The sequence below is a fragment of the Ovis canadensis genome, chromosome 20 (genome assembly GCF_042477335.2).
Source record: "Ovis canadensis isolate MfBH-ARS-UI-01 breed Bighorn chromosome 20, ARS-UI_OviCan_v2, whole genome shotgun sequence".
Classification (NCBI taxonomy): Eukaryota; Metazoa; Chordata; class Mammalia; order Artiodactyla; family Bovidae; genus Ovis; species Ovis canadensis.
In genome coordinates, this window is record NC_091264.1 from 9,069,076 (window position 1) to 9,093,465 (window position 24,390).

Genomic DNA, 24,390 nt, shown 5'->3' on the forward strand with positions numbered 1-24,390 from the left:
ATGCGGGCATGCACTTGCGCTTTCCTCCAGAGCGGTAGCAGCAGTGTCACGCAGTCCGCCGCGTGGAGCAAAGGATCTATGGTTTTCCCTCGAGTCTTTCCCACGAGGCTTTCCCACGAGGCTTTCCCACAGGGCTGTCCCACGTGCACACGTGGTGGGAGTCGATCCTCGGCTTGAACGTCAAGGCAGTGCAGGGAAAACAGGTTCCTCTGGAATGGACTTACACATCAGGGGGACTCTTGGAATGGTGTCATGACCCTGGAGTTTCTCTCGCCTTTCCTGTGGAGAGCGCCTCCTCTTGAGATGCGACGGGAACGCCGGGAATTCTTTCCCTACGAAACAGGGAAAGGATCCCTCATCTCGAGCTAGGAGGCGGAAACGGGGCTCCCCTGGATGTGTGCGGGACACCACGTGCTTCCTCTCGAGTGCAGATGGGTATGTCGGGGAACTTCTTGAGTTGCAGCAAGGGTGTGAAGGACCCTTTGGAAGTTCCAGTGGTTAGATGTGATTGGCCTCGAGAAGCCTCAGCGGAAATGGGCCTCATCTCGCCTGGAGGGCAAAACCTCCTGGATTTTCTCGAGTTGCGGCAGGTGCTCTCGACTTACGACGGAAACCTCACGGACCCGCTCTGGTGGCCTCAGGAAAGGCCAGTCCCCATGCGAGTTCCTCGGGGGCCTCTCGGGATTCCTCTCCCGTCGATTCCGGGGCCTAAGACCCTGTGTGGAGTCGGGGCCGGAACCTGAGGATTCCTCTCCAGTGCTTACATGGACCTTGAGGGACTTCTGGAGTCTCCCCAGGGGAGTCAGTCCTCGTCTCGAATGCGGGCATGCATTGCGCTTTCCTCCAGAGCGGTAGCAGCAGTGTCACGCAGTCCGCCGCGTGGATCAAAGGATCTATGGTTTTCCCTCGAGTCTTTCCCACGAGGCTTTCCCACGAGGCTTTCCCACAGGGCTGCGCCACGTGCACACGTGGTGGGAGTCGATCCTCGGCTTGAACGTCAAGGCAGTGCAGGGAAAACAGGTTCCTCTGGAATGGACTGACACATCTGGGGGACTCTTGGAATGGTGGCACGACCCTGGAGTTCCTCTCGCCTTTCCTGTGGAGAGCGCCTCCTCTTGAGATGCGACGGGAACGCCGGGAATTCTTTCCCTACGAAACAGGGAAAGGATCCCTCATCTCGAGGTAGGAGGCGGAAACGGGGCTCCCCTGGATGTGTACGGGAACCCACGTGCTTCCTCTCGAGTGGAGACGGGTATGTCGGGGAACTTCTTGAGTTGCAGCAAGGGTGTGAAGGACCCTTTGGAAGTTCCAGTGGTTAGATGTGATTGGCCTCGAGAAGCCTCAGCGGAAATGGGCCTCATCTCGCCTGGAGGGCAAAACCTCCTGGATTTTCTCGAGTTGTGGCAGGTGCTCTCGACTTACGACGGGGACCTCAGGGACCCGCTCTGGTGGCCTCAGGAAATGCCAGTTCCCATGCGAGTTCCTCGGGGGCGTCTCGGGATTCCTCTCCCGTCGATGCCGGGGCCTAAGACCTTGTGTGGAGTCGGGGCCGGAACCTGAGGATTCCTCTCCAGTGCTGACATGGATCTTGGGGTACTTCTGGAGTCTCCCCAGGGGAGTCAGTCCTCGTCTCGAATGCGGGCATGCATTGCGCTTTCCTCCAGAGCGGTAGCAGCAGTGTCACGCCGTCCGCCGCGTGGATCAAAGGATCTATGGTATTCCCTCTAGTCTTTCCCACGAGGCTTTCCCACGAGGCTTTCCCACAGGGCTGTCCCACGTGCACACGTGGTGGGAGTCGATCCTCGGCTTGAACGTCAAGGCAGTGCAGGGAAAACAGGTTCCTCTGGAATGGACTGACACATCTGGGGGACTCTTGGAATGGTGGCACGACCCTGGAGTTCCTCTCGCCTTTCCTGTGGAGAGCGCCTCCTCTTGAGATGCGACGGGAACGCCGGGAATTCTTTCCCTACGAAACAGGGAAAGGATCCCTCATCTCGAGCTAGGAGGCGGAAACGGGGCTCCCCTGGATGTGTGCGGGACACCACGTGCTTCCTCTCGAGTGCAGACGGGTATGTCGGGGAACTTCTTGAGTTGCAGCAAGGGTGTCAAGGACCCTTTGGAAGTTCCAGTTGTTTGATGTGATTGGCCTCGAGAAGCCTCAGCGGAAATGGGCCTCATCTCGCCTGGAGGGCAAAACCTCCTGGATTTTCTCGAGTTGCGGAAGGTGCTCTCGACTTACGACGGGGACCTCAGGGAACCGCTCTGGTGGCCTCAGGAAAGGCCAGTCCCCATGCGAGTTCCTCGGGGGCCTCTCGGGATTCCTCTCCCGTTGATGCCGGGGCCTAAGACCTTGTGTGGAGTCGGGGCCGGAACCTGAGGATTCCTCTCCAGTGCTGACATGGATCTTGGGGTACTTCTGGAGTCTTCCCATGGGAGTCAGTCCTCGTCTCGAATGCGGGCATGCACTTGCGCTTTCCTCCAGAGCGGTAGCAGCAGTGTCACGCAGTCCGCCGCGTGGATCAAAGGATCTATGGTTTTCCCTCGAGTCTTTCCCACGAGGCTTTCCCACGAGGCTTTCCCACAGGTCTGTCCCACGTGCACACGTGGCGGGAGTCGATCCTCGGCTTGAACGTCAAGGCAGTGCAGGGAAAACAGGTTCCTCTGGAATGGACTGACACATCTGGGGGACTCTTGGAATGGTGTCACGACCCTGGAGTTCCTCTCGCCTTTCCTGTGGAGAGCGCCTCCTCTTGAGATGCGACGGGAACGCCGGGAATTCTTTCCCTACGAAACAGGGAAAGGATCCCTCATCTCGAGCTAGGAGGCGGAAACGGGGCTCCCCTGGGTGTGTGCGGGACCCCACGTGCTTCCTCTCGAGTGCAGACGGGTATGTCGGGGAACTTCTTGAGTTGCAGCAATGGTGTGAAGGACCCTTTGGAAGTTCCAGTGGTTAGATGTGATTGGCCTTGAGAAGCCTCAGCGGAAATGGGCCTCATCTCGCCTGGAGGGCAAAACCTCCTGGATTTTCTCGAGTTGCGGCAGGTGCTCTCGACTTACGACGGGGACCTAAGGGAAAGGCTCTGGTGGCCTCAGGAAAGGCCAGTCCCCATGCGAGTTCCTCGGGGGCGTCTCGGGATTCCTCTCCCGTCGATGCCGGGGCCTAAGACCTTGTGTGGAGTCGGGGCCAGAACCTGAGGATTCCTCTCCAGTGTTGACATGGATCTTGGGGTACTTCTGGAGTCTCCCCAGGGGAGTCAGTCCTCGTCTCGAATGCGGGCATGCATTGCGCTTTCCTCCAGAGCGGTAGCAGCAGTGTCACGCAGTCCGCCGCGTGGATCAAAGGATCTATGGTTTTCCCTCGAGTCTTTCCCACGAGGCTTTCCCACGAGGCTTTCCCACAGGGCTGTCCCACGTGCACACGTGGTGGGAGTCGATCCTCGGCTTGAACGTCAAGGCAGTGCAGGGAAAACAGGTTCCTCTGGAATGGACTGACTCATCTGGGGGACTCTTGGAATGGTGGCACGACCCTGGAGTTCCTCTCGCCTTTCCTGTGGAGAGCACCTCCTCTTGAGATGCGACGGGAACGCCGCGAATTCTTTCCCTACGAAACAGGGAAAGGATCCCTCATCTCGAGCTAGGAGGCGGAAACGGGGCTTCCCTGCATGTGTGCGTGACCCACGTGCTTCCTCTCGAGTGCAGACGGGTATGTCGGGGAACTTCTTGAGTTGCAGCAAGGGTGTGAAGGACCCTTTGGAAGTTCAATTGGTTAGACGTGATTAGCCTCGAGAAGCCTCAGCGGAAATGGGCCTCATCTCGCCTGGAGGGCAAAACCTCCTGGATTTACTCGAGTTGCGGCAGGTGCTCTCGACTTACGACGGGGACCTCAGGGACCCGCTCTGGTGGCCTCAGGAAATGCCAGTCCCCATGCGAGTTCCTCGGGGGCCTCTCGGGATTCCTCTCCCGTCGATGCCGGGGCCTAAAACCTTGTGTGGAGTCGGGGCCGGAACCTGAGGATTCCTCTCCAGTGCTGACATGGATCTTGGGGTACTTCTGGAGTCTCCCCAGGGGAGTCAGTCCTCGTCTCGAATGCGGGCATGCACTTGCGCTTTCCTCCAGAGCGGTAGCAGCAGTGTCACGCAGTCCGCCGCGTGGAGCAAAGGATCTATGGTTTTCCCTCGAGTCTTTCCCACGAGGCTTTCCCACGAGGCTTTCCCACAGGGCTGTCCCACGTGCACACGTGGTGGGAGTCGATCCTCGGCTTGAACGTCAAGGCAGTGCAGGGAAAACAGGTTCCTCTGGAATGGACTTACACATCAGGGGGACTCTTGGAATGGTGTCATGACCCTGGAGTTTCTCTCGCCTTTCCTGTGGAGAGCGCCTCCTCTTGAGATGCGACGGGAACGCCGGGAATTCTTTCCCTACGAAACAGGGAAAGGATCCCTCATCTCGAGCTAGGAGGCGGAAACGGGGCTCCCCTGGATGTGTGCGGGACACCACGTGCTTCCTCTCGAGTGCAGATGGGTATGTCGGGGAACTTCTTGAGTTGCAGCAAGGGTGTGAAGGACCCTTTGGAAGTTCCAGTGGTTAGATGTGATTGGCCTCGAGAAGCCTCAGCGGAAATGGGCCTCATCTCGCCTGGAGGGCAAAACCTCCTGGATTTTCTCGAGTTGCGGCAGGTGCTCTCGACTTACGACGGGAACCTCACGGACCCGCTCTGGTGGCCTCAGGAAAGGCCAGTCCCCATGCGAGTTCCTCGGGGGCCTCTCGGGATTCCTCTCCCGTCGATTCCGGGGCCTAAGACCCTGTGTGGAGTCGGGGCCGGAACCTGAGGATTCCTCTCCAGTGCTTACATGGACCTTGAGGGACTTCTGGAGTCTCCCCAGGGGAGTCAGTCCTCGTCTCGAATGCGGGCATGCATTGCGCTTTCCTCCAGAGCGGTAGCAGCAGTGTCACGCAGTCCGCCGCGTGGATCAAAGGATCTATGGTTTTCCCTCGAGTCTTTCCCACGAGGCTTTCCCACGAGGCTTTCCCACAGGGCTGCGCCACGTGCACACGTGGTGGGAGTCGATCCTCGGCTTGAACGTCAAGGCAGTGCAGGGAAAACAGGTTCCTCTGGAATGGACTGACACATCTGGGGGACTCTTGGAATGGTGGCACGACCCTGGAGTTCCTCTCGCCTTTCCTGTGGAGAGCGCCTCCTCTTGAGATGCGACGGGAACGCCGGGAATTCTTTCCCTACGAAACAGGGAAAGGATCCCTCATCTCGAGGTAGGAGGCGGAAACGGGGCTCCCCTGGATGTGTACGGGAACCCACGTGCTTCCTCTCGAGTGGAGACGGGTATGTCGGGGAACTTCTTGAGTTGCAGCAAGGGTGTGAAGGACCCTTTGGAAGTTCCAGTGGTTAGATGTGATTGGCCTCGAGAAGCCTCAGCGGAAATGGGCCTCATCTCGCCTGGAGGGCAAAACCTCCTGGATTTTCTCGAGTTGTGGCAGGTGCTCTCGACTTACGACGGGGACCTCAGGGACCCGCTCTGGTGGCCTCAGGAAATGCCAGTTCCCATGCGAGTTCCTCGGGGGCGTCTCGGGATTCCTCTCCCGTCGATGCCGGGGCCTAAGACCTTGTGTGGAGTCGGGGCCAGAACCTGAGGATTCCTCTCCAGTGCTGACATGGATCTTGGGGTACTTCTGGAGTCTCCCCAGGGGAGTCAGTCCTCGTCTCGAATGCGGGCATGCATTGCGCTTTCTTCCAGAGCGGTAGCAGCAGTGTCACGCCGTCCGCCGCGTGGATCAAAGGATCTATGGTATTCCCTCTAGTCTTTCCCACGAGGCTTTCCCACGAGGCTTTCCCACAGGGCTGTCCCACGTGCACACGTGGTGGGAGTCGATCCTCGGCTTGAACGTCAAGGCAGTGCAGGGAAAACAGGTTCCTCTGGAATGGACTGACACATCTGGGGGACTCTTGGAATGGTGGCACGACCCTGGAGTTCCTCTCGCCTTTCCTGTGGAGAGCGCCTCCTCTTGAGATGCGACGGGAACGCCGGGAATTCTTTCCCTACGAAACAGGGAAAGGATCCCTCATCTCGAGCTAGGAGGCGGAAACGGGGCTCCCCTGGATGTGTGCGGGACACCACGTGCTTCCTCTCGAGTGCAGACGGGTATGTCGGGGAACTTCTTGAGTTGCAGCAAGGGTGTCAAGGACCCTTTGGAAGTTCCAGTTGTTTGATGTGATTGGCCTCGAGAAGCCTCAGCGGAAATGGGCCTCATCTCGCCTGGAGGGCAAAACCTCCTGGATTTTCTCGAGTTGCGGAAGGTGCTCTCGACTTACGACGGGGACCTCAGGGAACCGCTCTGGTGGCCTCAGGAAAGGCCAGTCCCCATGCGAGTTCCTCGGGGGCCTCTCGGGATTCCTCTCCCGTTGATGCCGGGGCCTAAGACCTTGTGTGGAGTCGGGGCCGGAACCTGAGGATTCCTCTCCAGTGCTGACATGGATCTTGGGGTACTTCTGGAGTCTTCCCATGGGAGTCAGTCCTCGTCTCGAATGCGGGCATGCACTTGCGCTTTCCTCCAGAGCGGTAGCAGCAGTGTCACGCAGTCCGCCGCGTGGATCAAAGGATCTATGGTTTTCCCTCGAGTCTTTCCCACGAGGCTTTCCCACGAGGCTTTCCCACAGGTCTGTCCCACGTGCACACGTGGCGGGAGTCGATCCTCGGCTTGAACGTCAAGGCAGTGCAGGGAAAACAGGTTCCTCTGGAATGGACTGACACATCTGGGGGACTCTTGGAATGGTGTCACGACCCTGGAGTTCCTCTCGCCTTTCCTGTGGAGAGCGCCTCCTCTTGAGATGCGACGGGAACGCCGGGAATTCTTTCCCTACGAAACAGGGAAAGGATCCCTCATCTCGAGCTAGGAGGCGGAAACGGGGCTCCCCTGGGTGTGTGCGGGACCCCACGTGCTTCCTCTCGAGTGCAGACGGGTATGTCGGGGAACTTCTTGAGTTGCAGCAATGGTGTGAAGGACCCTTTGGAAGTTCCAGTGGTTAGATGTGATTGGCCTTGAGAAGCCTCAGCGGAAATGGGCCTCATCTCGCCTGGAGGGCAAAACCTCCTGGATTTTCTCGAGTTGCGGCAGGTGCTCTCGACTTACGACGGGGACCTAAGGGAAAGGCTCTGGTGGCCTCAGGAAAGGCCAGTCCCCATGCGAGTTCCTCGGGGGCGTCTCGGGATTCCTCTCCCGTCGATGCCGGGGCCTAAGACCTTGTGTGGAGTCGGGGCCAGAACCTGAGGATTCCTCTCCAGTGTTGACATGGATCTTGGGGTACTTCTGGAGTCTCCCCAGGGGAGTCAGTCCTCGTCTCGAATGCGGGCATGCATTGCGCTTTCCTCCAGAGCGGTAGCAGCAGTGTCACGCAGTCCGCCGCGTGGATCAAAGGATCTATGGTTTTCCCTCGAGTCTTTCCCACGAGGCTTTCCCACGAGGCTTTCCCACAGGGCTGTCCCACGTGCACACGTGGTGGGAGTCGATCCTCGGCTTGAACGTCAAGGCAGTGCAGGGAAAACAGGTTCCTCTGGAATGGACTGACTCATCTGGGGGACTCTTGGAATGGTGGCACGACCCTGGAGTTCCTCTCGCCTTTCCTGTGGAGAGCACCTCCTCTTGAGATGCGACGGGAACGCCGCGAATTCTTTCCCTACGAAACAGGGAAAGGATCCCTCATCTCGAGCTAGGAGGCGGAAACGGGGCTTCCCTGCATGTGTGCGTGACCCACGTGCTTCCTCTCGAGTGCAGACGGGTATGTCGGGGAACTTCTTGAGTTGCAGCAAGGGTGTGAAGGACCCTTTGGAAGTTCAATTGGTTAGACGTGATTAGCCTCGAGAAGCCTCAGCGGAAATGGGCCTCATCTCGCCTGGAGGGCAAAACCTCCTGGATTTACTCGAGTTGCGGCAGGTGCTCTCGACTTACGACGGGGACCTCAGGGACCCGCTCTGGTGGCCTCAGGAAATGCCAGTCCCCATGCGAGTTCCTCGGGGGCCTCTCGGGATTCCTCTCCCGTCGATGCCGGGGCCTAAAACCTTGTGTGGAGTCGGGGCCGGAACCTGAGGATTCCTCTCCAGTGCTGACATGGATCTTGGGGTACTTCTGGAGTCTCCCCAGGGGAGTCAGTCCTCGTCTCGAATGCGGGCATGCACTTGTGCTTTCCTCCAGAGCGGTAGCAGCAGTGTCACGCAGTCCGCCGCGTGGATCAAAGGATCTATGGTTTTCCCTCGAGTCTTTCCCACGAGGCTTTCCCACGAGGCTTTCCCACAGGGCTGTCCCACGTGCACACGTGGTGGGAGTCGATCCTCGGCTTGAACGTCAAGGCAGTGCAGGGAAAACAGGTTCCTCTGGAATGGACTGACACATCTGGGCGACTCTTGGAATGGTGGCACGACCCTGGAGTTCCTCTCGCCTTTCCTGTGGAGAGCGCCTCCTCTTGAGATGCGACGGGAACGCCGGGAATTCTTTCCCTACGAAACAGGGAAAGGATCCCTCATCTCGAGCTAGGAGGCGGAAACGGGGCTCCCCTGGATGTGTGCGGGACACCACGTGCTTCCTCTCGAGTGGAGACGGGTATGTCGGGGAACTTCTTGAGTTGCAGCAAGGGTGTGAAGGACCCTTTGGAAGTTCCACTGGTTAGACGTGATTAGCCTCGAGAAGCCTCAGCGGAAATGGGCCTCATCTCGCCTGGAGGGCAAAACCTCCTGGATTTTCTCGAGTTGCGGCAGGTGCTCTCGACTTACGACGGGGACCTAAGGGAAAGGCTCTGGTGGCCTCAGGAAAGGCCAGTCCCCATGCGAGTTCCTCGGGGGCGTCTCGGGATTCCTCTCCCGTCGATGCCGGGGCCTAAGACCTTGTGTGGAGTCGGGGCCGGAACCTGAGGATTCCTCTCCAGTGCTGACATGGATCTTGGGGTACTTCTGGAGTCTCCCCAGGGGAGTCAGTCCTCGTCTCGAATGCGGGCATGCACTTGCGCTTTCCTCCAGAGCGGTAGCAGCAGTGTCACGCAATCCGCCGCGTGGATCAAAGGATGTTTGGTTTTCCCTCGAGTCTTTCCCACGAGGCTTTCCCACGAGGCTTTCCCACAGGGCTGTCCCACGTGCACACGTGGTGGGAGTCGATCCTCAGCTTGAAAGTCAAGGCAGTGCAGGGAAAACAGGTTCCTCTGGAATGGACTGACACATCTGGGGGACTCTTGGAATGGTGGCATGACCCTGGAGTTCCTCTCGCCTTTCCTGTGGAGAGCGCCTCCTCTTGAGATGCGACGGGAACGCCGGGAATTCTTTCCCTACGAAACAGGGAAAGGATCCCTCATCTCGAGCTAGGAGGCGGAAACGGGGCTCCCCTGGATGTGTGCGGGACACCACGTGCTTCCTCACGAGTGCAAACGGGTATGTTGGGGAACTTCTTGAGTTGCAGCAAGGGTGTGAAGGACCCTTTGGAAGTTCCAGTGGTTAGATGTGATTGGCCTCGAGAAGCCTCAGCGGAAATGGGCCTCATCTCGCCTGGAGGGGAAAACCTCCTAGATTTTCTCGAGTTGCGGCAGGTGCTCTCGACTTACGACGGGGACCTCAGGGACCCGCTCTGGTGGCCTCAGGAAAGGCCAGTCCCCATGCGAGTTCCTCGGGGGCGTCTCGGGATTCCTCTCCCGTCGATGCCGGGGCCTAAGACCTTGTGTGGAGTCGGGGCCGGAAACTGAGGATTCCTCTCCAGTGCTGACATGGATCTTGGGGTACTTCTGGAGTCTCCCCAGGGGAGTCAGTCCTCGTCTCGAATGCGGGCATGCATTGCGCTTTCCTCCAGAGCAGTAGAAGCAGTGTCACGCAGTCCGCCGCGTGGATCAAAGGATCTATGGTTTTCCCTCGAGTCTTTCCCACGAGGCTTTCCCACGAGGCTTTCCCACAGGGCTGTCCCACGTGCACACGTGGTGGGAGTCGATCCTCGGCTTGAACGTCAAGGCAGTGCAGGGAAAACAGGTTCCTCTGGAATGGACTGACACATCTGGGGGACTCTTGGAATGGTGTCACGACCCTGGAGTTCCTCTCGCCTTTCCTGTGGAGAGCGCCTCCTCTTGAGATGCGACGGGAACGCCGGGAATTCTTTCCCTACGAAACAGGGAAAGGATCCCTCATCTCGAGCTAGGAGGCGGAAACGGGGCTCCCCTGGATGTGTGCGGGACCCCACGTGCTTCCTCTCGAGTGCAGACGGGTATGTCGGGGAACTTCTTGAGTTGCAGCAATGGTGTGAAGGACTCTTTGGAAGTTCCAGTGGTTAGATGTGATTGTCCTCGAGAAGCCTCAGCGGAAATGGGCCTCATCTCGCCTGGAGGGCAAAACCTCCTGGATTTTCTCGAGTTGCGGCAGGTTCTCTCGACTTACTACGGGGACCTCAGGGACCCGCTCTGGTGGCCTCTGGAAAGGCCAGTCCCCATTCGAGTTCCTCGGGGGCCTCTCGGGTTTCCTCTCCCGTCGATGCCGGGGCCTAAGACCTTGTGTGGAGTCGGGGCCGGAACCTGAGGATTCCTCTCCAGTGCTGACATGGATCTTGGGGTACTTCTGGAGTCTCCCCAGGGGAGTCAGTCCTCGTCTCGAATGCGGGCATGCACTTGCGCTTTCCTCCAGAGCGGTAGCAGCAGTGTCACGCAGTCCGCCGCGTGGATCAAAGGATCTATGGTTTTCCCTCGAGTCTTTCCCCCGAGGCTTTCCAACGAGGCTTTCCCACAGGGCTGTCCCACGTGCACACGTGGTGGGAGTCGATCCTCGGCTTGAACGTCAAGGCAGTGCAGGGAAAACAGGTTCCTCTGGAATGGACTGACACATCTGGGGGACTCTAGGAATGGTGGCACGACCCTGGAGTTCCTCTCGCCTTTCCTGTGGAGAGCGCCTCCTCTTGAGATGCGACGGGAACGCCGGGAATTCTTTCCCTAAGAAACAGGGAAAGAATCCCTCATCTCGAGCTAGGAGGCGGAAACGGGGCTCCCCTGGATGTGTGCGGGACACCACATGCTTCCTCCCGAGTGGAGACGGGTATGTCGGGGAACTTCTTGAGTTGCAGCAAGGGTGTGAAGGACCCTTTGGAAGTTCCAGTGGTTAGACGTGATTGGCCTCGAGAAGCCTCAGCGGAAATGGGCCTCATCTTGCCTGTAGGGCAAAACTTCCTGGATTTTCTCGAGTTGCGGCAGGTGCTCTCGACTTACGACGGGGACCTCAGGGACCCGCTCTGGTGGCCTCAGGAAAGGCCAGTCCCCATGCGAGTTCCTCAGGGGCGTCTCGGGATTCCTCTCCCGTCGATGCCGGGGCCTAAGACCTTGTGTGGAGTCGGGGCCGGAACCTGAGGATTCCTCTCCAGTGCTGACATGGATCTTGGGGTACTTCTGGAGTCTCCCCAGGGGAGTCAGTCCTCGTCTCGAATGCGGGCATGCACTTGCGCTTTCCTCCAGAGCGGTAGCAGCAGTGTCACGCAGTCCGCCGCGTGGATCAAAGGATGTTTGGTTTTCCCTCGAGTCTTTCCCACGAGGCTTTCCCACGAGGCTTTCCCACAGGGCTGTCCCACGTTCACACGTGGTGGGAGTCGATCCTCGGCTTGAACGTCAAGGCAGTGCAGGGAAAACAGCTTCCTCTGGAATGGACTGACACATCTGGGGGACTCTTGGAATGGTGGCATGACCCTGGAGTTCCTCTCGCCTTTCCTGTGGAGAGCGCCTCCTCTTGAGATGCGACGGGAACGCCGGGAATTCTTTCCCTTCGAAACAGGGAAAGGATCCCTCATCTCGAGCTAGGAGGCGGAAACGGGGCTCCCCTGGATGTGTGCGGGACACCACGTGCTTCCTCTCGAGTGGAGATGGGTATGTCGGGGAACTTCTTGAGTTGCAGCAAGGGTGTGAAGGACCCTTTGGAAGTTCCAGTAGTTAGATGTGATTGGCCTCGAGAAGCCTCAGCGGAAATGGGCCTCATCTCGCCTGGAGGGCAAAACCTCCTGGATTTTCTCGAGTTGCGGCATGTGCTCTCGACTTACGACGGAGACCTCAGGGACCCGCTCTGGTGGCCTCAGGACAGGCCAGTCCTATTGCGAGTTCCTCGGGGGCCTCTCGGGATTCCTCTCCTGTCGATGCCGGGGCCTAAGACCTTGTGTGGAGTCGGGGCCGGAACCTGAGGATTCCTCTCCAGTGCTGACATGGATCTTGGGGTACTTCTGGACTCTCCCCAGGGGAGTCAGTCCTCGTCTCGAATGCGGGCATGCACTTGCGCTTTCCTCCAGAGCGGTAGCAGCAGTGTCACGCAGTCCGCCGCGTGGATCAAAGGATCTATGGTTTTCCCTCGAGTCTTTCCCCCGAGGCTTTCCCACGAGCCTTTCCCACAGGGCTGTCCCACGTGCACACGTGGTGGGAGTCGATCCTCGGCTTGAACGTCAAGGCAGTGCAGGGAAAACAGGTTCCTCTGGAATGGACTGACACATCTGGGGGACTCTTGGAATGGTGGCACGACCCTGGAGTTCCTCTCGCCTTTCCTGTGGAGAGCGCCTCCTCTTGAGATGCGACGGGAACGCCGGGAATTCTTTCCCTACGAAACAGGGAAAGGATCCCTCATCTCGAGCTAGGAGGAGGAAACGGGGCTCCCCTGGATGTGTGCGGGACACCACGTGCTTCCTCTCGAGTGGAGACGGGTATGTCGGGGAACTTCTTGAGTTGCAGCAATGGTGTGAAGGACCCTTTGGAAGTTCCAGTGGTTAGATGTGATTGGCCTCGAGAAGCCTCAGCGGAAATGGGCCTCATCTCGCCTGGAGGGCAAAACCTCCTGGATTTTCTCGAGTTGCGGCAGGTGCTCTCGACTTACGACGGGACCTCAGGGACCCGCTCTGGTGGCCTCAGGAAAGGCCAGTCCCCATGCGAGTTCCTCGGGGGCCTCTCGGGATTCCTCTCCCGTCGATGCCGGGGCCTAAGACCTTGTGTGGAGTCGGTGCCGGAACCTGACGATTCCTCTCCAGTGCTGACATGGATCTTGGGGTACTTGTGGAGTCTCCCCAGGGGAGTCAGTCCTCGTCTCGAATGCGGGCATGCACTTGCGCTTTCCTCCAGAGCGGTAGCAGCAGTGTCACGCAGTCCGCCGCGTGGATCAAAGGATCTATGGTTTACCCTCGAGTCTTTCCCCCGAGGCTTTCCCACGAGGCTTTCCCACAGGGCTGTCCCACGTGCACACGTGGTGGGAGTCGATCCTCGGCTTGAACGTCAAGGCAGTGCAGGGAAAACAGGTTCCTCTGGAATGGACTGACACATCTGGGGGACTCTTTGAATGGTGGCACGACCCTGGAGTTCCTCTCGCCTTTCCTGTGGAGAGCGCCTCCTCTTGAGATGCGACGGGAACGCCGGGAATTCTTTCCCTACGAAACAGGGAAAGGATCCCTCATCTCGAGCTAGGAGGCGGAAACGGGGCTCCCCTGGATGTGTGCGGGACACCACGTGCTTCCTCTCGAGTGCAGACGGGTATGTCGGGGAACTTCTTGAGTTGCAGCAAGGGTGTCAAGGACCCTTTGGAAGTTCCAGTTGTTTGATGTGATTGGCCTCGAGAAGCCTCAGCGGAAATGGGCCTCATCTCGCCTGGAGGGCAAAACCTCCTGGATTTTCTCGAGTTGCGGAAGGTGCTCTCGACTTACGACGGGGACCTCAGGGAACCGCTCTGGTGGCCTCAGGAAAGGCCAGTCCCCATGCGAGTTCCTCGGGGGCCTCTCGGGATTCCTCTCCCGTTGATGCCGGGGCCTAAGACCTTGTGTGGAGTCGGGGCCGGAACCTGAGGATTCCTCTCCAGTGCTGACATGGATCTTGGGGTACTTCTGGAGTCTTCCCATGGGAGTCAGTCCTCGTCTCGAATGCGGGCATGCACTTGCGCTTTCCTCCAGAGCGGTAGCAGCAGTGTCACGCAGTCCGCCGCGTGGATCAAAGGATCTATGGTTTTCCCTCGAGTCTTTCCCACGAGGCTTTCCCACGAGGCTTTCCCACAGGTCTGTCCCACGTGCACACGTGGCGGGAGTCGATCCTCGGCTTGAACGTCAAGGCAGTGCAGGGAAAACAGGTTCCTCTGGAATGGACTGACACATCTGGGGGACTCTTGGAATGGTGGCACGACCCTGGAGTTCCTCTCGCCTTTCCTGTGGAGAGCGCCTCCTCTTGAGATGCGACGGGAACGCCGGGAATTCTTTCCGTACGAAACAGGGAAAGGATCCCTCATCTCGAGCTAGGAGGCGGAAACGGGGCTCCCCTGGGTGTGTGCGGGACCCCACGTGCTTCCTCTCGAGTGCAGACGGGTATGTCGGGGAACTTCTTGAGTTGCAGCAATGGTGTGAAGGACCCTTTGGAAGTTCCAGTGGTTAGATGTGATTGGCCTTGAGAATCCTCAGCGGAAATGGGCCTCATCTCGCCTGGAGGGCAAAACCTCCTGGATTTTCTCGAGTTGCGGCAGGTGCTCTCGACTTACGACGGGGACCTAAGGGAAAGGCTCTGGTGGCCTCAGGAAAGGCCAGTCCCCATGCGAGTTCCTCGGGGGCGTCTCGGGATTCCTCTCCCGTCGATGCCGGGGCCTAAGACCTTGTGTGGAGTCGGGGCCAGAACCTGAGGATTCCTCTCCAGTGTTGACATGGATCTTGGGGTACTTCTGGAGTCTCCCCAGGGGAGTCAGTCCTCGTCTCGAATGCGGGCATGCATTGCGCTTTCCTCCAGAGCGGTAGCAGCAGTGTCACGCAGTCCGCCGCGTGGATCAAAGGATCTATGGTTTTCCCTCGAGTCTTTCCCACGAGGCTTTCCCACGAGGCTTTCCCACAGGGCTGTCCCACGTGCACACGTGGTGGGAGTCGATCCTCGGCTTGAACGTCAAGGCAGTGCAGGGAAAACAGTTTCCTCTGGAATGGACTGACTCATCTGGGGGACTCTTGGAATGGTGGCACGACCCTGGAGTTCCTCTCGCCTTTCCTGTGGAGAGCACCTCCTCTTGAGATGCGACGGGAACGCCGCGAATTCTTTCCCTACGAAACAGGGAAAGGATCCCTCATCTCGAGCTAGGAGGCGGAAGCGGGGCTTCCCTGCATGTGTGCGTGACCCACGTGCTTCCTCTCGAGTGCAGACGGGTATGTCGGGGAACTTCTTGAGTTGCAGCAAGGGTGTGAAGGACCCTTTGGAAGTTCCAGTGGTTAGATGTGATTGGCCTCGAGAAGCCTCAGCGGAAATGGGCCTCATCTCGCCTGGAGGGGAAAACCTCCTAGATTTTCTCGAGTTGCGGCAGGTGCTCTCGACTTACGACGGGGACCTCAGGGACCCGCTCTGGTGGCCTCAGGAAAGGCCAGTCCCCATGCGAGTTCCTCGGGGGCGTCTCGGGATTTCTCTCCCGTCGATGCCGGGGCCTAAGACCTTGTGTGGAGTCGGGGCCGGAAACTGAGGATTCCTCTCCAGTGCTGACATGGATCTTGGGGTACTTCTGGAGTCTCCCCAGGGGAGTCAGTCCTCGTCTCGAATGCGGGCATGCATTGCGCTTTCCTCCAGAGCAGTAGAAGCAGTGTCACGCAGTCCGCCGCGTGGATCAAAGGATCTATGGTTTTCCCTCGAGTCTTTCCCACGAGGCTTTCCCACGAGGCTTTCCCACAGGTCTGTCCCACGTGCACACGTGGCGGGAGTCGATCCTCGGCTTGAACGTCAAGGCAGTGCAGGGAAAACAGGTTCCTCTGGAATGGACTGACACATCTGGGGGACTCTTGGAATGGTGGCACGACCCTGGAGTTCCTCTCGCCTTTCCTGTGGAGAGCGCCTCCTCTTGAGATGCGACGGGAACGCCGGGAATTCTTTCCGTACGAAACAGGGAAAGGATCCCTCATCTCGAGCTAGGAGGCGGAAACGGGGCTCCCCTGGGTGTGTGCGGGACCCCACGTGCTTCCTCTCGAGTGCAGACGGGTATGTCGGGGAACTTCTTGAGTTGCAGCAATGGTGTGAAGGACCCTTTGGAAGTTCCAGTGGTTAGATGTGATTGGCCTTGAGAATCCTCAGCGGAAATGGGCCTCATCTCGCCTGGAGGGCAAAACCTCCTGGATTTTCTCGAGTTGCGGCAGGTGCTCTCGACTTACGACGGGGACCTAAGGGAAAGGCTCTGGTGGCCTCAGGAAAGGCCAGTCCCCATGCGAGTTCCTCGGGGGCGTCTCGGGATTCCTCTCCCGTCGATGCCGGGGCCTAAGACCTTGTGTGGAGTCGGGGCCAGAACCTGAGGATTCCTCTCCAGTGTTGACATGGATCTTGGGGTACTTCTGGAGTCTCCCCAGGGGAGTCAGTCCTCGTCTCGAATGCGGGCATGCATTGCGCTTTCCTCCAGAGCGGTAGCAGCAGTGTCACGCAGTCCGCCGCGTGGATCAAAGGATCTATGGTTTTCCCTCGAGTCTTTCCCACGAGGCTTTCCCACGAGGCTTTCCCACAGGGCTGTCCCACGTGCACACGTGGTGGGAGTCGATCCTCGGCTTGAACGTCAAGGCAGTGCAGGGAAAACAGTTTCCTCTGGAATGGACTGACTCATCTGGGGGACTCTTGGAATGGTGGCACGACCCTGGAGTTCCTCTCGCCTTTCCTGTGGAGAGCACCTCCTCTTGAGATGCGACGGGAACGCCGCGAATTCTTTCCCTACGAAACAGGGAAAGGATCCCTCATCTCGAGCTAGGAGGCGGAAGCGGGGCTTCCCTGCATGTGTGCGTGACCCACGTGCTTCCTCTCGAGTGCAGACGGGTATGTCGGGGAACTTCTTGAGTTGCAGCAAGGGTGTGAAGGACCCTTTGGAAGTTCCAGTGGTTAGATGTGATTGGCCTCGAGAAGCCTCAGCGGAAATGGGCCTCATCTCGCCTGGAGGGGAAAACCTCCTAGATTTTCTCGAGTTGCGGCAGGTGCTCTCGACTTACGACGGGGACCTCAGGGACCCGCTCTGGTGGCCTCAGGAAAGGCCAGTCCCCATGCGAGTTCCTCGGGGGCGTCTCGGGATTTCTCTCCCGTCGATGCCGGGGCCTAAGACCTTGTGTGGAGTCGGGGCCGGAAACTGAGGATTCCTCTCCAGTGCTGACATGGATCTTGGGGTACTTCTGGAGTCTCCCCAGGGGAGTCAGTCCTCGTCTCGAATGCGGGCATGCATTGCGCTTTCCTCCAGAGCAGTAGAAGCAGTGTCACGCAGTCCGCCGCGTGGATCAAAGGATCTATGGTTTTCCCTCGAGTCTTTCCCACGAGGCTTTCCCACGAGGCTTTCCCACAGGGCTGTCCCACGTGCACACGTGGTGGGAGTCGATCCTCGGCTTGAACGTCAAGGCAGTTCAGGGAAAACAGGTTCCTCTGGAATGGACTGACACATCTGGGGGACTCTTGGAATGGTGTCACGACCCTGGAGTTCCTCTCGCCTTTCCTGTGGAGAGCGCCTCCTCTTGAGATGCGACGGGAACGCCGGGAATTCTTTCCCTACGAAACAGGGAAAGGATCCCTCATCTCGAGCTAGGAGGCGGAAACGGGGCTCCCCTGGATGTGTGCGGGACCCCACGTGCTTCCTCTCGAGTGCAGACGGGTATGTCGGGGAACTTCTTGAGTTGCAGCAATGGTGTGAAGGACCCTTTGGAAGTTCCAGTGGTTAGATGTGATTGTCCTCGAGAAGCCTCAGCGGAAATGGGCCTCATCTCGCCTGGAGGGCAAAACCTCCTGGATTTTCTCGAGTTGCGGCAGGTTCTCTCGACTTACTACGGGGACCTCAGGGACCCGCTCTGGTGGCCTCTGGAAAGGCCAGTCCCCATTCGAGTTCCTCGGGGGCCTCTCGGGTTTCCTCTCCCGTCGATGCCGGGGCCTAAGACCTTGTGTGGAGTCGGGGCCGGAACCTGAGGATTCCTCTCCAGTGCTGACATGGATCTTGGGGTACTTCTGGAGTCTCCCCAGGGGAGTCAGTCCTCGTCTCGAATGCGGGCATGCACTTGCGCTTTCCTCCAGAGCGGTAGCAGCAGTGTCACGCAGTCCGCCGCGTGGATCAAAGGATCTATGGTTTTCCCTCGAGTCTTTCCCCCGAGGCTTTCCAGCGAGGCTTTCCCACAGGGCTGTCCCACGTGCACACGTGGTGGGAGTCGATCCTCGGCTTGAACGTCAAGGCAGTGCAGGGAAAACAGGTTCCTCTGGAATGGACTGACACATCTGGGGGACTCTTGGAATGGTGTCACGACCCTGGAGTTCCTCTCGCCTTTCCTGTGGAGAGCGCCTCCTCTTGAGATGCGACGGGAACGCCGGGAATTCTTTCCCTACGAAACAGGGAAAGGATCCCTCATCTCGAGTTAGGAGGCGGAAACGGGGCTCCCCTGGATGTGTGCGGGACACCACATGCTTCCTCCCGAGTGGAGACGGGTATGTCGGGGAACTTCTTGAGTTGCAGCAAGGGTGTGAAGGACCCTTTGGAAGTTCCAGTGGTTAGACGTGATTGGCCTCGAGAAGCCTCAGCGGAAATGGGCCTCATCTTGCCTGTAGGGCAAAACCTCCTGGATTTTCTCGAGTTGCGGCAGGTGCTCTCGACTTACGACGGGGACCTCAGGGATCCGCTCTGGTGGCCTCAGGAAAGGCCAGTCCCCATGCGAGTTCCTCGGGGGCGTCTCGGGATTCCTCTCCCGTCGATGCCGGGGCCTAAGACCTTGTGTGGAGTCGGGGCCGGAACCTGAGGATTCCTCTCCAGTGCTGACATGGATCTTGGGGTACTTCTGGAGTCTCCCCAGGGGAATCAGTCCTCGTCTCGAATGCGGGCATGCACTTGCGCTTTCCTCCAGAGCGGTAGCAGCAGTGTCACGCAGTCCGCCGCGTGGATCAAAGGATCTATGGTTTTCCCTCGAGTCTTTCCCACGAGGCTTTCCCACGAGGCTTTCCCACAGGGCTGTCCCACGTGCACACGTGGTGGGAGTCGATCCTCGGCTTGAACGTCAAGGCAGTGCAGGGAAAACAGGTTCCTCTGGAATGGACTGACACATCTGGGGGACTCTTGGAATGGTGGCACGACCCTGGAGTTCCTCTCGCCTTTCCTGTGGAGAGCGCCTCCTCTTGAGATGCGACGGGAACGCCGGGAATTCTTTCCCTAAGAAACAGGGAAAGAATCCCTCATCTCGAGCTAGGAGGCGGAAACGGGGCTCCCCTGGATGTGTGCGGGACACCACATGCTTCCTCCCGAGTGGAGACGGGTATGTCGGGGAACTTCTTGAGTTGCAGCAAGGGTGTGAAGGACCCTTTGGAAGTTCCAGTGGTTAGACGTGATTGGCCTCGAGAAGCCTCAGCGGAAATGGGCCTCATCTTGCCTGTAGGGCAAAACTTCCTGGATTTTCTAGAGTTGCGGCAGGTGCTCTCGACTTACGACGGGGACCTCAGGGACCCGCTCTGGTGGCATCAGGAAAGGCCAGTCCCCATGCGAGTTCCTCAGGGGCGTCTCGGGATTCCTCTCCCGTCGATGCCGGGGCCTAAGACCTTGTGTGGAGTCGGGGCCGGAACCTGAGGATTCCTCTCCAGTGCTGACATGGATCTTGGGGTACTTCTGGAGTCTCCCCAGGGGAGTCAGTCCTCGTCTCGAATGCGGGCATGCACTTGCGCTTTCCTCCAGAGCGGTAGCAGCAGTGTCACGCAGTCCGCCGCGTGGATCAAAGGATGTTTGGTTTTCCCTCGAGTCTTTCCCACGAGGCTTTCCCACGAGGCTTTCCCACAGGGCTGTCCCACGTTCACACGTGGTGGGAGTCGATCCTCGGCTTGAACGTCAAGGCAGTGCAGGGAAAACAGCTTCCTCTGGAATGGACTGACACATCTGGGGGACTCTTGGAATGGTGGCATGACCCTGGAGTTCCTCTCGCCTTTCCTGTGGAGAGCGCCTCCTCTTGAGATGCGACGGGAACGCCGGGAATTCTTTCCCTTCGAAACAGGGAAAGGATCCCTCATCTCGAGCTAGGAGGCGGAAACGGGGCTCCCCTGGATGTGTGCGGGACACCACGTGCTTCCTCTCGAGTGGAGATGGGTATGTCGGGGAACTTCTTGAGTTGCAGCAAGGGTGTGAAGGACCCTTTGGAAGTTCCAGTGGTTAGATGTGATTGGCCTCGAGAAGCCTCAGCGGAAATGGGCCTCATCTCGCCTGGAGGGCAAAACCTCCTGGATTTTCTCGAGTTGCGGCATGTGCTCTCGACTTACGACGGAGACCTCAGGGACCCGCTCTGGTGGCCTCAGGACAGGCCAGTCCTATTGCGAGTTCCTCGGGGGCCTCTCGGGATTCCTCTCCTGTCGATGCCGGGGCCTAAGACCTTGTGTGGAGTCGGGGCCGGAACCTGAGGATTCCTCTCCAGTGCTGACATGGATCTTGGGGTACTTCTGGACTCTCCCCAGGGGAGTCAGTCCTCGTCTCGAATGCGGGCATGCACTTGCGCTTTCCTCCAGAGCGGTAGCAGCAGTGTCACGCAGTCCGCCGCGTGGATCAAAGGATCTATGGTTTTCCCTCGAGTCTTTCCCCCGAGGCTTTCCCACGAGCCTTTCCCACAGGGCTGTCCCACGTGCACACGTGGTGGGAGTCGATCCTCGGCTTGAACGTCAAGGCAGTGCAGGGAAAACAGGTTCCTCTGGAATGGACTGACACATCTGGGGGACTCTTGGAATGGTGGCACGACCCTGGAGTTCCTCTCGCCTTTCCTGTGGAGAGCGCCTCCTCTTGAGATGCGACGGGAACGCCGGGAATTCTTTCCCTACGAAACAGGGAAAGGATCCCTCATCTCGAGCTAGGAGGAGGAAACGGGGCTCCCCTGGATGTGTGCGGGACACCACGTGCTTCCTCTCGAGTGGAGACGGGTATGTCGGGGAACTTCTTGAGTTGCAGCAATGGTGTGAAGGACCCTTTGGAAGTTCCAGTGGTTAGATGTGATTGGCCTCGAGAAGCCTCAGCGGAAATGGGCCTCATCTCGCCTGGAGGGCAAAACCTCCTGGATTTTCTCGAGTTGCGGCAGGTGCTCTCGACTTACGACGGGACCTCAGGGACCCGCTCTGGTGGCCTCAGGAAAGGCCAGTCCCCATGCGAGTTCCTCGGGGGCCTCTCGGGATTCCTCTCCCGTCGATGCCGGGGCCTAAGACCTTGTGTGGAGTCGGGGCCGGAACCTGACGATTCCTCTCCAGTGCTGACATGGATCTTGGGGTACTTGTGGAGTCTCCCCAGGGGAGTCAGTCCTCGTCTCGAATGCGGGCATGCACTTGCGCTTTCCTCCAGAGCGGTAGCAGCAGTGTCACGCAGTCCGCCGCGTGGATCAAAGGATCTATGGTTTACCCTCGAGTCTTTCCCCCGAGGCTTTCCCACGAGGCTTTCCCACAGGGCTGTCCCACGTGCACACGTGGTGGGAGTCGATCCTCGGCTTGAACGTCAAGGCAGTGCAGGGAAAACAGGTTCCTCTGGAATGGACTGACACATCTGGGGGACTCTTGGAATGGTGGCACGACCCTGGAGTTCCTCTCGCCTTTCCTGTGGAGAGCGCCTCCTCTTGAGATGCGACGGGAACGCCGGGAATTCTTTCCCTACGAAACAGGGAAAGGATCCCTCATCTCGAGCTAGGAGGCGGAAACGGGGCTCCCCTGGATGTGTGCGGGACACCACGTGCTTCCTCTCGAGTGGAGACGGGTATGTCGGGGAACTTCTTGAGTTGCAGCAATGGTGTGAAGGACCCTTTGGAAGTTCCAGTGGTTAGATGTGATTGGCCTCGAGAAGCCTCAGCGGAAATGGGCCTCATCTCGCCTGGAGGGCAAAACCTCCTGGATTTTTTCGAGTTGCGGCAGGTGCTCTCGACTTACGACGGGGACCTCAGGGACCCGCTCTGGTGGCCTCAGGAAAGGCCAGTCCCCATGCGAGTTCCTCGGGGGCCTCTCGGGATTCCTCTCCCGTCGATGCCGGGGCCTAAGACCTTGTGTGGAGTCGGGGCCGGAACCTGAGGATTCCTCTCCAGTGCTGACATGGATCTTGGGGTACTTCTGGAGTCTCCCCAGGGGAGTCAGTCCTCGTCTCGAATGCGGGCATGCACTTGCGCTTTCCTCCAGAGCGGTAGCATCAGTGTCACGCAGTCCGCCGCGTGGATCAAAGGATCTATGGTTTTCCCTCGAGTCTTTCCCCCGAGGCTTTCCCACGAGGCTTTCCCACAGGGCTGTCCCACGTGCACACGTGGTGGGAGTCGATCCTCGGCTTGAACGTCAAGGCAGTGCCGGGAAAACAGGTTCCTCTGGAATGGACTGACACATCTGGGGGACTCTTGGAATGGTGGCACGACCCTGGAGTTCCTCTCGCCTTTCCTGTGGAGAGCGCCTCCTCTTGAGATGCCACGGGAACGCCGGGAATTCTTTCCCTACGAAACAGGGAAAGGATCCCTCATCTCGAGCTAGGAGGCGGAAACGGGGCTCCCCTGGATGTGTGCGGGACACCACGTGCTTCCTCTCGAGTGGAGACGGGTATGTCGGGGAACTTCTTGAGTTGCAGCAATGGTGTGAAGGACCCTTTGGAAGTTCCAGTGGTTAGATGTGATTGGCTTCGAGAAGCCTCAGCGGAAATGGGCCTCATCTCGCCTGGAGGGCAAAACGTCCTGGATTTTCTCGAGTTGCGGCAGGTGCTCTCGACTTACGACGGGGACCTCAGGGACCCGCTCTGGTGGCCTCAGGAAAGGCCAGTCCCCATGCGAGTTCCTCGGGGGCCTCTCGGGATTCCTCTCCCGTCGATGCCGGGGCCTAAGACCTTGTGTGGAGTCGGGGCCGGAACCTGAGGATTCCTCTCCAGTGCTGACATGGATCTTGGGGTACTTCTGGAGTCTCCCCAGGGGAGTCAGTCCTCGTCTCGAATGCGGGCATGCACTTGCGCTTTCCTCCAGAGCGGTAGCAGCAGTGTCACGCAGTCCGCCGCGTGGATCAAAGGATGTTTGGTTTTCCCTCGAGTCTTTCCCACGAGGCTTTCCCACGAGGCTTTCCCACAGGGCTGTCCCACGTTCACACGTGGTGGGAGTCGATCCTCGGCTTGAACGTCAATGCAGTGCAGGGAAAACAGGTTCCTCTGGAATGGACTGACACATCTGGGGGACTCTTGGAATGGTGGCATGACCCTGGAGTTCCTCTCGCCTTTCCTGTGGAGAGCGCCTCCTCTTGAGATGCGACGGGAACGCCGGGAATTCGTTCCCTACGAAACAGGGAAAGGATCCCTCATCTCGAGCTAGGAGGCGGAAACGGGGCTCCCCTGGATGTGTGCGGGACCCCACGTGCTTCCTCTCGCGTGGAGACGGGTATGTCGGGGAACTTCTTGAGTTGCAGCAAGGGTGTGAAGGACCCTTTGGAAGTTCCAGTGGTTAGATGTGATTGGCCTCGAGAAGCCTCAGCGGAAATGGGCCTCATCTCGCCTGGAGGGCAAAACTTCCTGGATTTTCTCGAGTTGCGGCATGTGCTCTCGACTTACGACGGGGACCTCAGGGACCCGCTCTGGTGGCCTCAGGACAGGCCAGTCCTATTGCGAGTTCCTCGGGGGCCTCTCGGGATTCCTCTCCTGTCGATGCCGGGGCCTAAGACCTTGTGTGGAGTCGGGGCCGGAACCTGAGGATTCCTCTCCAGTGCTGACATGGATCTTGGGGTACTTCTGGAGTCTCCCCAGGGGAGTCAGTCCTCGTCTCGAATGCGGGCATGCACTTGCGCTTTCCTCCAGAGCGGTAGCAGCAGTGTCACTCAGTCCGCCGCGTTGATCAAAGATCTATGGTTTTCCCTCGAGTCTTTCCCACGAGGCTTTCCCACGAGGCTTTCCCACAGGGCTGTCCCACGTGCACACGTGGTGGGAGTCGATCCTCGGCTTGAACGTCAAGGCAGTGCAGGGAAAACAGGTTCCTCTGGAATGGACTGACACATCTGGGGGACTCTTGGAATGGTGGCACGACCCTGGAGTTCCTCTCGCCTTTCCTGTGGAGAGCGCCTCCTCTTCAGATGCGACGGGAACGCCGGGAATTCTTTCCCTACGAAACAGGGAAAGGATCCCTCATCTCGAGCTAGGAGGCGGAAACGGGGCTCCCCTGGATTTGTGCGGGACACCACGTGCTTCCTCTCGAGTGCAGACGGGTATGTCGGGGAACTTCTTGAGTTGCAGCAATGGTGTGAAGGACCCTTTGGAAGTTCCAGTGGTTAGATGTGATTGGCCTCGAGAAGCCTCAGCGGAAATGGGCCTCATCTCGCCTGGAGGGCAAAACCTCCTGGATTTTCTCGAGTTGCGGCAGGTGCTCTCGACTTACGACGGGGACCTCAGGGACCCGCTCTGGTGGCCTCAGGAAAGGCCAGTCCCCATGCGAGTTCCTCGGGGGCCTCTCGGGATT